This window comes from Macrotis lagotis, chromosome 1 (genome assembly GCF_037893015.1).
Source record: "Macrotis lagotis isolate mMagLag1 chromosome 1, bilby.v1.9.chrom.fasta, whole genome shotgun sequence".
In the NCBI taxonomy this organism is placed as follows: domain Eukaryota; kingdom Metazoa; phylum Chordata; class Mammalia; order Peramelemorphia; family Peramelidae; genus Macrotis; species Macrotis lagotis.
Window position 1 is genome coordinate 581,514,502 of NC_133658.1, and position 18,546 is coordinate 581,533,047.

At 36.6% G+C, this 18,546-nt stretch overlaps 1 pseudogene; it reads left to right on the forward strand.

The window, feature by feature from the left end:
• LOC141505540 (glycerol-3-phosphate dehydrogenase [NAD(+)], cytoplasmic-like) overlaps positions 1–18,546 on the forward strand; it is a 114,369-nt pseudogene that overhangs the window by 51,564 nt on the left and 44,259 nt on the right.

Sequence of the window (18,546 nt, forward strand, 5' to 3'; positions counted from 1 at the left end):
ACATTGGGTGGCTGCCCAGGTGCTCACTTTGGAGCAAATCATGATGACCAACTGGTTTACGGAACTCAGCATAAAATTAGGTATCAGTTCTGCTGAAGTGGTATGAACCAACTGAAGCTCACCACTGATGTTAGCCCAAGGTGGCTAGACCTTGGCATCAGTCCTCCAGGCTCCCCTCCCTCAGCAGGTCCCTTACCTACAAAAGGACTCAATTTGTTTCTCTTCTTTTCTTTCAATCTCCAGGGCACAAATAGAACAGGAAGAAAAAGAAGCAGAAACAGGCAACAGTACCAGATTGGTTCAGGATACATAAAGAATCAGCCCCTATTGTGTCATCCCCTCCAGTTGTCTTCAGCCTTAATTTGCACAGAAGTTTGTTTAACTGCTGTGCGATTTGTGCAGCATGGAAAGCCCCCGAGCCAGGGGGAAAACACTACCAAATTGGAGCCAACATCCTCCAGCTCACTTCCATCTTCTCCCACTGAAGGAGAGCTGAAGGTGTGCATTGTGGGTTCTGGAAACTGGTAAGTCCTAGCTTGACTGGAGCTGTTGAGAAAGGGGAAGGGGCCATCAAGGAATGTTTTGTGTTTTGCAGAGGCTGGAGCAATTGTACTTGCCCTAGGCTTTGACAAAATCCGTGTGTGTGTGCTCGCTTTCTCACAACCTCCTTGTTTGCACAAGCATACTGTTTCTTGTTTTGCCTACACTCCTCACCATTATTAATGGTTGGTAGACACTGGGGGAAAAAAGGTATTGACACATTTTAAAAGTTTAATCTGCATTATTAACATGCTTTCTCCCTCACTTTAAGTAACAATGCCTGATAGCATTTACAGATTTCCAGGATGTAAATGATCACACTGAAAATTGAGTGGTAGTGCCTCTGATTCTATCTAGGGAAACCCCTGGTAATGGGTAAGCTAAGCTAACCTTGGACTTAGGGTGGACAAAGGGATGCCCCGTCCCTTCTAGTGACCCGTTTTAATATTATATAAAGAAAGGCATACATGTTTGATGCCAAAATATTATTTTCTCCATTTTACGTAGTACTTCATTTTGGGATGTCATACACTTTCTTTTTTATGTTAAAAAAATAAAGTTATCCTTTAATTCTGTATTTCTTTTTTTTGTTTGTTTTTAATATTTTCTTTGTTTTCCAATTATATACATTAGCAATATGTACCCATCATTTGTTGCAAGGCTCTGAATTCTACAAACTTCCACCCCGCCCCCACAGAAGGCTGTCTGATAGTCTCTACATTGTTTCCATGCCATACATTGATGTAAATAGAATGTGTTATAAGAGTAAACATAAGAGTAAGTATAACGCCCCCCCCAGAAGATAAGAAACCTCAAGAACAGAAAGAGAGAAAAAAAAATTACTTCAGTCTGTGTTCAGATTTCAATGGCTCTGTCTCCGGGGTGAGTTGCTTTCTTTATCATAAGTCCACCAGAGAAGTTGTTTCAATATTTTTTTCCGCAGTTGCTATTACTAGCTGTATTTCCCTCTATTTTATTTCTCCCCACTCTCATTTATTTGTTTCTCTCTCTCCTTTCATCCTGGCCCTGACCAAAAGGGTGTTGAATCTTCCCTCTCTTCTATCACCTATTCCCCTCTTCATGCCCATCATTCCCCCTTATCCTGTCCCTTTCTTCTTATTTCTCTCTAAGGTAAGATAGATTTCCTCACCCTATTAAGTGTGTATGGTATTTCCTCTCTGAGCCATTTCTAATGAGAATGAAGGCTCACTCATTCCCCCTTGCATTCTCAACACCACTCCATTGAAAAAGCTTTTGCTTGATTCTTATGTGAAATTTCTTAGCTTCTTCTTCATCTCCTTTTCCTTCCTCCTAGTACTTTCCTTTATCACCCATTGACTCCATCTTTTTACTATATTATACCATTATATTCTGTTCCTTCCTATGTCCTGTCTATATATGCTCGTTCTAACAGCTCTTATAAATGAGAAGGTTCATATGAGTTATCAATATATTCTTCCCATGCAGGAATACAAACATCATTAAGTTCCTCATAGTTAGTCCCTCCCTTCCACTCCCTCTATGGTTCACCAGAGTCCTGTACTTAGAGATCAAACTTTCTGTTCAGTTCTGGTTGTTTCAATAGGAAAGTTTGAAAGTCCCCTATTTCATTGAAAATCCATCTTTTCCCCTGAAAGGGTATTTCAGTTTTGCTGGGTAGATGATTCTCAGTTGTAAACCAAGATCTTTTGCCTTCCAGAATATCATATTCTAATCCCTATGAGCCCTTAATGTAGATGCTGCAAAATCCTGTGTAATTCTGACTATGGAGCCTTAGTAGTTGAATTGTTTGTTTCTAGAAGCTTTTAGAGTTTTCTTTTCAATTTGGGAGTTTTGGAATTGGATTATAATATTCTGGAAGTTTTTTCTTTTGGGATCTCTTTCAGGAGGTGACCGGTAAATTCTCTCGATTTCTATTTTACCTTCTGTTTCTAGGATCTCAGGGCAATTTTGCTGTATTATGTTTTGAAAAATGAAGTCTAGACTCTTCTCCTGGTCGTAGCTTTTGGATAGCCCAATAATTTTTAAATTATTTCTTCTGGATCTGTTTTCAAGGTCGGTTGTTTTTCCAGTGAGATATTTCACATTTTCTTCTAATTTTTGGCTTTTGGGGAAGAGTTTTATTTCTTCCTGATTTCTTGCAAAGTCATTAGCTTCCTTTAGTTCCATTCTTCATTTGAAGGAGCTCTTTTCTTCAGAGAGCTTTTTTTATCTCCTTTTCCAGCTGGCCATTTCTGCTTTTTAAGGCATTCTTCTCCTCATTTGCTTTTTGTTTTGCTTTTTTTTTCATTGGGCTTAAACTGGTTTTTAACATTATTTTCTTCAGTATTTTTTTGTATATCTTTCACCAAGCTTTTAATTTGGTTTTCATGATTTTTCTGCATCACTCTCATTTCTCCTTCCAATTTTTCCTCCATCCTCCCTTAATTGCTTTTCAAAGTCTTTTTTGAGCTCATCCATAGTCTGAACCCATTTTTATTTTTCTTGAAGGTTTTAGATATGGAAGCTTCAATTTTGTCATCATCTGAGTATGTGTTTTGATCTTCCATGGGACTAAAGTAATTCTCTATGGTCAAATTCTTCTTTTTCTATTGTTTACTCATTTCCTCAGCCCAAGACAGCACTTCCAAGGCTTTTGGTTTTGGTTTTGTTTGGGACACCCCACTGGGACCTTTATTCCCCCAAGGTCTTATGCTCTCTTGCCTGTACTTTGATATGTAGATGGCCGGCTATAAGGAGGGTACAGCTATCTTAGTATGGAAGCCCAAACTGAAACCTGGGTCTGAGTGTAGGCCAATAGCAGGGAGCAAAGAAATCTGTGAAGATTTCCCTTACCGGCTCTGGGAGTACAGGCTGCTTTCTCTAAATTCTGTGGCTGGTGTTCCTTACTCCTCTCATTCTAGTGGAGCAAAGTTCTCTCCCTGCCCCTTCAAGCTGTTGCCCATGATCTCTGGGCTGTGGCTTTTTTCCCCAACCCTCCATCCTGGTGAAAAACCCTTTTCTGCGGAACTTCTAAGTTGTCTTGGACTGGGAAAATATATCACTTACTCTTTCTGGAAGTTCTTCCCTTCTAAATTTGGGCTAGAGCCATCATTTGTTTTTATGGAGTTTGAAGGGAAGGAGTTCCAGGGAAATGCTGCCTTCAAGCCTTTCATACACTTTCTAATGACATCTTAAATCTCTAGTATACACTATTCATTTGTTCATTAAGCAGACATTTTTATCTATTTTCATTTTACAAAATAATAAAAAAGATGCTATCTTATATTTCTTTTGATTCTTGTGTATCAAGTTTTCTAGTTAACTTTAGATCTTTCTGCAACAAAATCACGAAATTTTGACAATTTGTTTAATGTCCATTTTTTTCATTCAGGAATTGGCCATAACCCCCTGTACTTTTGCTCTTCAATATGTTGTATTTTTAAAAAGTTTTTATTTTATTTTATTTTATGTTATTCTTTGTTACATTTTAAGTTCTGAACTGTCTTTATTCTACCTTCCTCATACTACACTAGGAAAGGCCATCATTTCACATGCTCACATCATGTATATGTATATATATATATATATATATATATATATATATATATATATATGGATTTACATATATCAATTAGTAAAACCATACTATGCATACTTCTATTTATCAGTATTTTTTGTTGATATTTTGGATGGCATCTTCATAGTCTTTTGTACTTGATTTGAATATTAATACACAGACTAGTTTAATCATTCACAATTATTCTTCAATATTGCTGCTATTATACATAATATTCTCTCATTCTGTTCATTTCACTCTTCATTATTTCATGCAAATCTTTCCATATTTTTCTGCTTGTTTTTTATAGCACAGTACATATACCACTTCTTTAACCAGTCTCCAACTGATGGCTTTCCTCTCAATTTTTAGTTCCTCACCACAATAAAGAGAGTTGCTATAAATATTTTAGAACCTAAATGTTTTCTTTTTCCCTGATCTCTTAGAAAACATACCTAATGGTGGTATTGCTAGATCAAAGGGTACATAGTTTCATAATTCTTTTGACATAATATTGGATTGCTCTCCAAAATGGTTGAATCAGTTTATAGTTCCACCAATAGTGTATTCAGTAACACAATTTTTCCACATCCCCTTCAACATATTATTTTCATTTCTATAATTTTAGCCATTCTGATAGGTGTGAGAAGGTACACCTCAACTTATTTTAATATCTGTTTTAATTTGAATTTTCTAATCCTTAATAATTTAGAACATGTTTTCATATGACTAAATATAGCTTTGACTTCTTAATCCAAGAGCCAAGATGACAGAGAAAAGATGAGATCTTCCCTAATCCTCTCCAAACAAACTTTAAATAATGCCTCAAAATAATTTCTGGAGAGGTTGGAGAGTACCAATCAAAGGATAGGGTGAAACAATTTTCTAACTCAAGACAACTTAGAAGTTTGGGAAAAAAGTTCTATTGTAATGAGGTGAGAGTGAAGTGCAGGCTGTACCCCACCATACAAGAAGTAGCCTCAGGATGAGGTGCACTGTTGGTTTCCAACCCTCTCAACCTACAGACAATTTCTTAATTACCAATCTGGGTGACTGGGAGAACAGGGGTGCTCTTTGAAAGTAAAGGGGTAGATCAAGCAGGGAAAGGTTTATTATACTGAGGTTAGAAAAGCTTACAGAACAGCTCAACTGTGCCAGAATGAAGCAGTTCCAGTAATCCAGGAAGAGTGTCCAAGGTGCCTGGATCCCTGAAGGCGCCTGGGTCCATAGAAACTGGGTCAATTTCCAGACCTCTTGACCCAGGAATTGCCAAGGACAAAGTGGAAGGTCAAATGGGAAAATTCTGCTCAGACTAGAGGGAGGGGGAGCCCAGTCCGGTGCAGGCTTCAGTGCAGACCTGACCCCAGAAACCAGGAGCAGGCCTGGGGAGCTACCAGGTAGCTACTTCAAGAGTGTTCAGTACACAGATGATAAGGAAGAATTGGGGGAGATTGCATAGGTGTCTTTCCAATCCCAGATGCAGGCCTCTGTTGCTTTGCCCATATCATCCAGATTGCAGTCGGGGGGCACAGACCAGGAGAGTAGTCAAGAGTCTCTCATAAGACCTTGGAGGAATTGAGGTCCTTGGGGGGTGTCCCTGAAAACAGTTACAAAAAACCTCAAAAACTTGGGAAAGTGTGTCCTTGACTCACCTTATCCTAGAGTTTGAATCAATTCATAGGCTGGGGAAATGAAAAAACAGCAGAAGAAAAAAAAATCTAACCATAGACAGTTACTTTGGTCCTATGGAGGATCAAAATACACACTCAGAAGAAGATAAAGTGAAAGCAGGATCAGCTAGGTGGCACAGTGGATAGAACACTGGTCCTGGAGTCAGGAGGACCTGAGTTCAAATCCTGCCTCAGGCAGTTAATATTTACCTAGCTGTGTGACCTTGAGCAAGTCACTTAACTCCATTCTTACACAAACCAAAAAATAAAATAACATTAAAAAAGTCAAAGCTCCTGTATCCAAAACCTCCAAGAAAAATGTGAATTGGTCTCTGGCTACAGAAGAGTTCAAAAAAGATTTTGAAAAGCAAATAAGAGGAGGTAGAGGGAAAACTGAGAAGAAAAATGAGCAATGCAGGAAAATCATGAAAATCAAGTCAGCAATTTGGTAAAACAAAACAAAACTGAAGAAAATGAAATCTTAAAACCAGTTTGGGTCAAATGGAAAAAGCAGTCCAAAAGGCCAAGGAGAATACCTTAAAAAACAGAATTGACCAAATGGGAAAGGAGATAGAAAAAGTTCTCTAAAGAAAATAATTCCTTCAAATGAATGAAGATAAGGAAGCTGATAGCTTTGTGAGAAATCAAGAAACAATTAAAATAAAGACAAGAATGTAAAACTAGAAGAAAATGTGAAATGTTTCACTGGTAAAACAAGTGACCTGGAAAACAGATCTAGAGGAGATAATTTTAAAATTATTGGGCTACTTGAAAATCATGACCAAATTTCCGGGCAAGATGGTGGAGAAAAGACAGGCACAGTTCTAAAGTCTCCTGATCTCTCTCCATCTATGATAGGAAACAAACCTCTTAATGGAAATCTGAAAAAAAAAAGAAATCTGATCCACAAAACCCAGAAAGAAAAGGCAGGAGAAAGAACATCTACCTGGTCTTCCCCAGCAGCCATGGGTGAGTCCATGTGCAGAGGGCAAATCACTCCTGGATCAGCCAGATTAGCAGCTAGACTGGAGCCCCGGGACCTGAGGGCCCAAGTACTGGACCTGCTTGATCAGCCACAGGGCTAGACCACCGGGGCTTGGCTCTACTAGGGAGCAGAGGCATAGGGGTTGGCACTGACCCTCTGGAGCTTGCCGACAGGGCTGGGGGGATAGTTCCCATGCAGGAGAGCTGCAGACACCATCCCTGGGCTCCTCCGGTCTGAGGAACTCTGAGTACACACTTCCATTGCAACTGAGGCCTCTTCCCAGGACAAACACAATTAGACTACTTCTGCCCCAGGCACAGGTGTGTAAGCAGAAGAACCAGGCCAGCTGACAATAGGGAGAGGGATGACCTCACCCAAGGGTAGAGTGCACCACTGATTGAAGGCAAAAGTATTCAACAGCTTCAATCACTCCCTTCAGGTTAAGGGAGTAGGCCTCAATCAAGGTCACAGACACTCCAGAGAAAGCAACTATCACTTCCTACTGGCCAGCCAGAGAGGTTGCACTCAGTGAGTAAAGCCTCTAGGGATCCCAACACCAAACCCCTGTGAACCAGCCCCTCCCCAACTTAAGGTCTTAGCAAAATGAAGGGTCAGCAGAAAGGTGGATCCATAGAAATATTCTTGGAAGAGAAAGACCCTAACTCAGAAAGACCTACAACCTCTGAGGAGAATATGATCTGGTCTTCAGCACAGAAAGACTTCCTTGAAGAAATAAGGAAGGAGCTTAAAAATCAACTGGAAAATTTGGGAGAGACAATTAATACCTTGCAACAAGAAAACAAATCCTTAGAAAATACAATTGGACAAATACAAAAGGAGAACAAATCTCAGATCCTCATTTGGACAAATACAAAAGGAGAATAAATCTCTCAGATCCTCAATTGGACAAATACAAAATGAGAATAAATCTCTCACATCATCAATTGGACAAATACAAAATGAGAATAATTCTCTCAGATCCTCAATTGGGCAAATGCAAAAAGAAAATAATTCTCTCAAAACCTCAATTGGTCAAATGGAAAGCTCTTTCAAAAGTAGAATTGACCAAATGGAAAAAGAGTTGCAAAAGATTAATGAAGAAAACTCCTCTCTAAAAAAAATAATGGAGTCTGCAGAAACTAATGACTCCACGAGACAGCAAGAGCCAGTTAAACAAAACCAAAAAATAGAAAAAATAGAAGAAAATGTAAAATACCTCATCAGCAAAAACCACTGACCTTGAGAATAGATTAAGGAGGGGCAACCTGAGAATTATAGGACTTCCTGAAAACATTGAAGAGAAAAAAAGCCTGGTCTTACTATTACAGGATCTAGTGATGGAAAACTGCCCTGATATTATGGAACCAGAGGGCAAAGTAGTTATTGAAAGAATACATCACTCCCCTCCAGAAAGAGATCATAAAATGAAAACACCAAGAAATGTTGTGGCCAAATTCCAGAACTATCAGATAAAAGAGAAAATCCTGCAAGCAGCCAGAAAGAAAGAATTTAAATATCAAGGAGCCACAGTAAGGATCATGCAGGACCTGGCTGCAGCAACATTAAGGAATGGAAGGGCCTGAAATGAGCTATTCCAAAGAGCAAGGGAGTTTTGAATGCAGCCAAGAATCCACTATCCCACAAAGCTGAGCCTTCTTTTTCAGGGGGAAAAGATGGACATTTAATGAAATGGAAGATTTCCAAAAATTCCTGATGAAAAGACCAGAGCTAAATAGAAAATTTGGACATCAAAGAGGAGGTTCAAGAGACATATGAAAAGGTTAAAAAAAGGGGGGGGGGGTTAAGAAAAAAAAACTGCTATCCAGTAAGCTAAAACTGGCTATATCCCAGGATGGGGGAAAAGATTCTCATAACTATTGAGAATTGTAACTCTAACAGAGAGAATATACCTAGCCAGACTTGATGGATATTCATGACCTATCCATGAGACTGCTATCTAATGGGATGTAACTGGCTTTAACCCCACTTGGGAGAAAGACTCTAATAACTCTCAAGAATTTTAACTCTATTATAGAATGTACTTAGCTAGAAGTGTCAGATACTCAAAATTTTCTATGACACAGATAGAATGATCTAAAAAACACTACTGCCTTAAAAAGGGGGGACAGGAAGGGTAAATATCATTACACTACTTATGGTAATAGAGGGGAAGAAGGGAGTAAATGAGAAACACCTGAATCTTCTCATTAGACTTGGCTTAAAATCAACCTACACATACTCAGTTAACTTAAAACACATCTTACCTTTCAAGTATTAAAAGGGGAAAAGGGGAGGGGGACGGAGAAAGGGACGGGGAGGAAGAAAAAGGGGAACTAACAAAAGGAAGGGAAGGGAAAAGGAAAAAGGGAAAAGGGAAAGAAAGGGGGGAGGGTGGATATAGTAGGGCAAACACACTGAAGGGGGTGATGTTCAGAAATAAAATACTGGGGAATGTGGATAAAGGGGGGAAGAGGAAAACTACAGAGGGAAGATAGCATGGAGGAGAATAAAGAGTTAGTAATTATAACTTTGAATGTGAATGTGATGAACTCTCCCTCAAAATGTAAGCGAATAGCAGAGTAGATTAAAAACCAGAATCCTACAATATGCTGCTTACAAGAAACTCATTTGAAGCAGAGAGATACATAGAGAGTAAAGGTAAAAGGTTGGAGCAAAATATATTTTGCTTCAGCTGAAGTGAAAAAAGCAGGGGTAGCAATCCTTATCTCAGACAAAGCAGGTGCAAAAATAGATAGCTTTAAAAGAGATAAGGAAGGAAACTATATTCTCCTAAAAGGTAGCATGGACAATAAAGTAATTTCAATTATATATATATATATATATATATATATATATATATATATATGTATATATCCAATGGGATAGCATCCAAATTCTTAGAGGAGAAGCTTGAAAGAACTACAAGAAGGCATAGACAGCAAAACTCTACTAGTGGGAGACCTCAACCTCCCTCTATCAGATAAATTGAATCATAAAATAAACAAGAAAGAAGTTAAGGAAGTAAATAGATTGTTAGAAAAACTAAATATGGTAGACTTATGAAGGAAATTGAATGAGGATAGAAAGGAATATACCTTTTTCTCTGCAGTACATGGCACTTATACAAAAATGGACCATGTACTAGGACATAAAAACCTAATGATCAACTGTAGAAAGGCAGAAATAGTGAATACATCTTTCTCAGATCACAATGCAATAAAAGTCATATGCAATATTGGGCCAGGGAAATATAGTCCAGGAACAAATTGGAAATTGAATGACCTCATTTTAAAAATGAGTATATCAAAAAACAAATGATAGAAAAAAATTAATCAATTTATCCTAGATAACGACAATAATGAAACAACATACCAAAACCTATGGGATTCACTCAAAGCAGCTGTCAGGGGATATATTATATATCTTTAAATGCTTACATGAATAAATTAGAGAAAGAGGAAATCAATGAACTAAATATGGAATTAAAAAATTAGAGAAAGAATAAATTAAAAATCTTAAATTAAATACCAAATTAGAAATTCTAAAAATTAAAGGAGAAATTAATAAAATCGAAAGCACAAAAAGCTATTGAATTAATAAATAAAACCAAAAGTTGGTTATATGAAAAAACCAATAAAATTGATAAACCTCTGGTTAAAAAAAAAGGAAAGAAGAAAATCAAATTGCTAGTATCATAAATGAAAAAAGTGAACTCACCACCAATGAGGAGGAAATTAAAGTAATAATTCGAAATTATTTTGCCCAACTCTATGCCAGTTTGACAATCTAAGTGAAATGGATGAATATTTACAAAAATGTAAATTGTCCAGGTTAAATGAAGATGACATTATATACCTAAACAACCTTATCTCAGAGAAAGAAATACAACAAGCCTTCATCAAACTCCCTAAGAAAAAATCTCCAGGGCCTGATGGTTTCACAAGTGAATTCTACCAAACATTTAAGGAGCAATTGGTTACAATTCTACATAAACACTTTGGACTAATAGGGGAAGATGGAACTCTGCCTAACTCTTTCTATGAAACCAATATGGTACTATTACCTAAACCAGGAAGAGTTAAAACAGAGAAAGAAAATTATAGACCTATTTCCCTGATGCATATAGATGCAAAAGTCCTAAATAAAATCTTAGCAAAACAACTACAACAAGTCATCACTAGGATAATACATTATGATCAAGTAGGATTTATTCCAGGAATGCAGCGTTGGTTCAATATTAGGAAAACTGTTAGTATACTCAATTATATCAACAACAAACCTATCAGAAATTATATGATTATATCAATAGATGATGAAAAAGCTTTTGACAAAATACAGCACCCATTCCTACTAAAAACACTAGAGAGTGTAGGAATGAATAAACTGTTCCTTAGAATAATTAGCAGTATCTATCTGAAACCATCAACAAGCATATTCAATGGGGAGAGGCTAGAGGCATTCCCAATAAGATCAGGGGTGAAACAAGGATGCCCATTATCACCACTACTATTCAATATCATATTAGAAGTTTTAGCTTCTGCAATTAGAGAAGAAAAAGAAATTGAAGGAATTAGAATTGGGAAGGAAGAGACAAAACTCTCACTCTTTGCAGATGACATGATGGTATACCTAGAGAATCGCAAGAAACCCAAAAAACTACTGGAAACAATTAGCAATTTTGGCAAAGTTGCAGGATAAAATAAACCTTCATAAATCCTCAACTTTTCTATATATGACTAGCAAGATACAGCAGGAAGAGCTAGAAAGAGAAATCCCATTCAAAGTAACCTCAGTCAACATAAAATACCTGGGAGTCTATTTGCCAAGGCAGACTCAGAAACTTTTTGAAAACAATTATAAAACATTCTCACACAAATTAAATCAGATTTAAATAACTTGGCAAACATCAACTGCTCATGGATTGGTAGAGCTAATATAATAAAAATGACAATTCTACCAAAACTAGACTACCTGTTTAGTACCCTAACAATCAAAATTCCAAAAAATTAATGAGTTATAAAAAGTTGTAAGTAAATTCATATGGAGAAATAAAGTCAAGAATTTCTAGGGATTTAATGAAAAAAAAGTGCAAAAGAAAGGGGTTTAGCCCTACCCGATCTAAAATTATAATATAAACCATCAGTCATCAAAACTGTCTGGTATTGGCTAAGAAATAGAGTGGTGGCTCAGTGGAGTAGACTAGATGCAATAGCAGGAAATGATTATAGAAATCTGCTATTTGATAAACCCAAAGTGTCCAGCTATTGATAAAAACTGCTAGGAAAATTGGAAGTTAGTATGGAAGAAACTTAGACCAATACCTCACACCCTATTCCAAGATAAGATCCAAATGGATACAGGAATTAGACATAAAAAACAATACTATAAGTAAATTAGAAGATCAAGGACTAGTCTACCTTTCAGATCTATAGAAAGAGAAGCAGTTTATGACTAAGAAAGAAATGGAGAACATCACTAAAAACAAACTAGGTGATTTCAATTACATTAAATTAAAAAGCTTTTGCACAGATAAAACCACTGCCACCAAGATCAAAAGAAATGTAGTAAATTGGGAAACAATCTTTACAACTAATGTTTCTGACAAAGGACTCATTTCTAAAATATACAGAGAACTGAGTCAAATTAAAATAAAAAAAGCCATTCCACAATTGATAAATGGTCAAAGGATATGCAAAGGCAATTTACAGATGAGATCAAAGCAATCCATAGTCATATGAAAAATTCCTCTAAATCATTAATTATTAGAGAAATGCAAATTAAACTTCTCTGTGGTACCACCTCACACCTCTCAGACTGTCCAATATGACCAGAAAGGTTAATGATCATTTTTGAAAGGGTTATGGGAAATCTGGGACACTATTACTTTGTTGGTGGAGCTGTGAACTCACCCAACCTTTCTGGAGAGAAATTTGGGACTACACCCAAAGGGCAACAAAAATGTGCATACCCTTTGATGCAGTAATACCACTACTGGGTCTATACCCTGAAGAGATTATGAAAAAAAGGGTAAAAACATCACTTGTACAAAAATATTTATAGCAGCCTTGTTTGTGGTGGCAAAGAATTGGAAATCAAGTAAATGTACTTCAATTGGGGAATGGCTTAGCAAACTGTGGTATATGTATGTCATGGAGCACTATTGTTCTATTAGAAACCAGGTGGGATGGGATTTCAGGGAAGCCTGGAGAGATTGTGCATGAACTGATGCTGAATGAGATGAGCAGAACCAGAAAAACACTGTACACACTAACAGCAACATGGGGGCAATGCTCAACCTTGATGGACATGCTTATTTCATCGGTGCAACAATCAGGGATAATTTTGGGCTGTCTGCAATGGAGAATTCCATCTGTATCCAGAGAAAAACTGTGGAGTTTGAACAAAGTTTAAGGACTATTCCCTTTAATTTAGAAAAAAAAACATATCTTATTGTCTGATCTTGTTATGTCTTATACTCTATGTTTCTTCCTTAAGGATATGATTTTTCTCTCATCACATTCAATTTGGATCAATGTACAAAATAGAAACAATGTAAAGGCTGACCAATTGCTTTCTGTGGGGGTGGGGGAGTGAAGTAAGATGGGGGAAAAATTGTAATACTCACAATAAATAAAATCTTTAATTAAAAAAGAGAAAATCATAACCCCCCCCCCAAAAAAAAGGCTAGACTTCATTTTTCAAGAAATAATACAGGAAAACTGTCCTGATATCCTAGAAGCAGAGGATAAAATAGAAACTGAAAGACTCCACTGATTACCTCCTGAAAGAGATCCCAAAACGAAAACAGACAAAGAGTATTATAGCCAAATTTCAGAACTCCCAAGCCAAGGAGAAAATATTACAAGCAGCCACAAATAAACAATTCAAATATCATGGAGTCAGGATTAGCAAGATTTAGCAGCTTCTACGTTAAGGACATGTAGGGTTTGGAATAAAATATTCCAGAAGGCAAAAGAGCTTGGATTACAAACGAGAATCAGCTACCCTGCAAAACTGTTAGGAGGTTTGTTTCATATCATATATGGGGAAATATCAGGATATTTTAGAACTGTGACTGTCTTCTCTCTGCCATCTTGGATGGAAGTCCTACCCTGCAAAACTGAACATCCTCCTTCAGGGGAAAAGATGAACATTCAATGAAAATAGGGAACTTTCAAAGTTTCCTATTGAAAGAACCAGAATTGATCAGAAAGTTTGATCTTCAAGTACAGGACTCAGGTGAAGACTAGAGAGAGTGAATGAGAATGGAAAATTATGAGGGATTGAATAATGCTGAACTGCTTGTATTCCTGCAAGAGAAGATGATACTGAAAACCCAAATGAACCGACTGAATAGAGCAGTTAGAAGGAGCATATAGAGAGAAGGTATAGAAGAGAGCCGAATATGAAGGTATATTATAAACATGGAGTTAATGGATGAGACAAGAATGAATTGGAAGGGAAAGGAGAGGTTGAATGAGCTAAGTTATTTCACATAAGAGGCAAGAAAAAGCCTTTACAATGGAGTGGAAGAGGGAGAAGATGGAGGAGAATGAGTGAGACTTCACTCTCATCAGAAGTGACTCAGAGAGGAAATAGCGTACACACTCAATTGGGTATAGAAATCTTAGCTTATCCTAGAGGAAAATAGGAGAGGAAAGGGATGAGAGAAAGGGGATTGGGTAGGGGAAGGGGAGAGCATGGGTGATAGAAGTGAAGGAAGATTGTGAAAGAGTGTAGTCAGATACAATACACTTTTGATGAGGGATAGGGGAAAAGGGGAAAAAGAATAGAATAAATGGGGTTGGGGGACTAGGATGGAGGGAAATATAGAGTTAGCTAGTTAGCAATTGTAGGAAAAAAATATTGAAGTAATTTCTCTGGTGGACTTAATGATGAAGAATGATATCCACCCAAAGAGCCAATCTTATCTGAAAATAGACTGAAGCACTTTAAAAAATTTTTTTTCTTGGTTTATCTTTCTTTGTGAGGATGGGAGGATTATATTTACTTTTTTTTTTTAGGTTTTTGCAAGGCAAATGGGGTTAAGTGGCTTGCCCAAGGCCACATAGCTAGGTAATTATTAAGTGTCTGAGACCGGATTTGAACCCAGGTACTCCTGACTCCAAGGCCGGTGCTTTATCCACTGCTACCTAGCCACCCCAATTATATTTACTTTTACAGTAATGACTATTATAGCTATGTGTTTCCTGACTACATGTTTTTTAACCTACACCAACTTACTGATTTGCTCATTTGGAATTCAAGGTCTTAGAAGTAAATGTTAAGGCTTGCTTTTACATATGTAGCTGGGGTAAAAAAAAATTTAAAAAAAAATTAAAAATAAGAAATTAAAAAAGGTAAATTAGGGAGAAATGAGGGTTTGGGGAGAAAAGATGAGTTCTATTGTGGACATATTGAATATAAAAAATCTATGGGGGGGGGGGGCGGCCAGGTGGCATATTGGATAAAGCACCGGCCTTGGAGTCAGGAGTACCTGGGTTCAAATCCGGTCTCAGACACTTAATAATTACCTAGCCCTGTGGTCTTGGGCAAGCCACTTAACTCCATTTGCCTTGCAAAAGAACCTAAAAAAAAAAACACCTATAGGGCTCCAGTTCTAGATGTCCCTAAGGCAGATGGTGCTGGAAAGATATGGAAATCATTTGCAGAGGAATTGGTTGAATTCATGAGCACAATTAGATGTACTAGATGGATCACAAAGATTTGAGTTCAATTCTAACTAGATACTTACTAGTACTGTGAACCCTGGGTAAGTCACTTAACTTCTGTGTGCCTTAGTCTTCTCAACTATAAAATGAGAATAATATAAGTATCTAATTTCCTATGGTTGTTGAGATGATAAAACAAAATATTTTTAAAGCCTTAATTCAGGCTCTGGTCCAAAGTAGATATTATATAAATGATAAATAATTATCATTATTATTAAAGTATTTAGTCAGTGCTTGGCCCACATTAGATACATATTAACTTGCTTTCTTCTATCTTTTCTTCCCAATGAAATCCCCAGGTGAATTTGTATAGAGCATTGACCCAAGAAAGAGCTTTAGGGAATACCTAAGGTTACTGGTAAAGACATAAAATAGGAGAATGAAATGGAGCAGTGACAAAAGCAGAGCAACTCATCATTTAAAAAAAAAAAATCTTTCACGGTAATTTCATTCTTCAAAAACTAGAGAAAAACAATCAAAAAGCATTTATAAGCCCCTGTTTTGTGCCAGGGACAGGGTTAGCTATTGGTGATATAAATACAAAGAAACAATCCCTATTCTCATATCCTGATGGGGAGAGATAAAAAGTATATAAATGCAGAGAATAAATACATGTAAAGATGTGGTCTTCGGCCTCCCACCCAAATAAATGCAATAATTACAAAAGGCATAGACATATTAACAATTGGTTCAGCAGATAGAATGCTGGGTCTGGGGTCAAGAATATCCCAGTTCAAATTCAGCTTCAAACACTATTAGCTGTAGGACCTGGGCAAGTCACTTAACCTTGTTTTTGCTTCAGTTTCTTCATCTATCAAATGAGCTGAAGAAGGATGTAGTAAACCATTCTAGTATCTTTGCCAAGAAAACTGCAAATGATATAACAATATAATAATCAACAGAGTAAAACTGGGTGTTTTTTAAAAATCACTTGCTTTAAATACATTTTATTGATATCTTCTGTTTTTAGATCACATACATTTTCCCTTGTTTCTTTTTTTAATTTTATTTAAGACAATGGGGTTAAATGACTTGCACAGGGTCACACACCTAGGTAATCATTAAGTGTCTGAGGCGGAATTGAACTTAAGTCAGATCCTCCTGACTTCCAGGTCAGTGCTCTATCCACTGTGCCACTTAGCTGTCCCTTTCCCTTGTGTTTCTCTTCCTCCTTTGTTATATGATTACTACACATGATAAATAATATTTCTGAAAAAAAAATTGGAGAAAAGAAAAAATATCAAAATCTACTAATATATTGAAAAAATCTGAAAATTTATGAAATAGTCCATATTTGTGGAGCTTCTGTACCTTCTCAGGTCTCATTTTAGGACTATGCTTGTTCTTGAAAATTCTGAAACATTCATTTTTATTGTTTTATGATGGTCATTCCTTTCATTTACATTGCTGTAGTCATTGTATGAACTGTTTTCTGGGTTTTATTTATTTCACTTTTTGTCACTTCTAAGTTTTGCCATGCTTCTCCATATTTTTTTATAATCTTAATTTCCTAAATATCCCATTATATTCATATATTCCATTATAATATGTAATATCCCATTATAGTCATTTATCAATATATATTTATTCATTTTTTTAATCCAAGAGTATCTTTATTTCCATTTCTTTGTTCCTAGAAAAACATTGCTAAAAATAGTACATATGGAGATTTTCTTTTTTTTTATCAGTGGCCTCTTTTGGCTATGCTAGTTCCTGTAAATTCTGAAACTTTCATTTTTTTTATTGTTCTGTGGTTGTCATCCCTTCCATTTACATTGCTGTAGTCATTGTGTGTATTGTTTTCTTGTTTTTATTTATTTCACTTTCAGTTCTAAGTTTTGCTTGCTTCTTTATATTCTGTATTAATTTCATTTCTTATAACACAGTAATATCCCATTATATTCATATAACGTTATTTGTTTATCCATTTTTAACCCAAGAGCATCTAATTTGTTTCTAGTTCTTTGATCATCACAATGTGAGAATAAATGCTTAAACAGATTGAAAGAAATATAGAACTTTGAACAATTGAATGAAATGCTGTTTAGGACTAATTGAAAAGATCAAATCATACCTCTTAGAGATATAAAGAGCTGATCAGTTTTAACTTAGCAGTGGATCACATACGGCCATACCCTCCCTATAAGTAGAGAAGCTAGTCAGGACCATGAAAGACTCATTCTTGGGGGGGTTGAAAGAATTTCTTCCCCCTTTTCTCTTCCACTTTCACTTCCCACCTCAGCAACCATGTTCCTAGAAGCAGAGACATAACTAGTACAAATAGTTCTCCCCAGGAAAGGAAAGCCTGCCATACTTCTGTTTTCCCACTGTGAATGTGGAAAGTAACATGTTTGAGGGCTGATTCCCTAAAGCAGGACTGTCCAAAATGCGCCCGGGGGGGGGGGGGGGCAATTTTATGTGGCCACCTGTGGATTTACAAAATGCTTTAGTAAAGGAAGCTGAGCTACAGCAGAGCTCTACTAAAATAGCAAATCACAATATATTGTCTATTGTTTCAATAAAAACTTTCAAAAGTAAGGTTGGACAGTTCTGCCCTGTCTTCCATCTGGCTATGGAAGTCAGTATATCCTGTGTGTTCATTTTTATCTTTTGTATGTAAACTTCTGAAGTAGGGGTTCTTTTTTAGCCCAGGTTTGGAGACTTTTTCTAAAAAAATATTTTGTTAGGGGCAGCTAGGTGGTGTAGTGGATAAAGCACCGGCCCTGGAGTCAGGAGTAGCTGAGTTCAAATCTGTCCTCAGACACTTAATTACTTAGCTGTGTGGTCTTCCACTTAACCCCATTTGCCTTGCAAAAACCTAAAAAAGAAAAAAAGAAAAAAAATGAGAAAGAAAAAACAAAAAAATTTAAAAAGTGAAAATGGTATGCTTTGATCTGCATTCAGGCTCCCATTATTTCATTTGGATGTGGATGGCATTTTCCATCACAAATCTTTTAGAATTGTCTTTGTTCACTGTATTGCTATGAAGAGCTAAATTTATTAGATATTAGGTATTAATACATAATGTTACTGTTACTGTATACAATATTCTCCTGGTTCTCATTTTCTCAGCATCAGTTC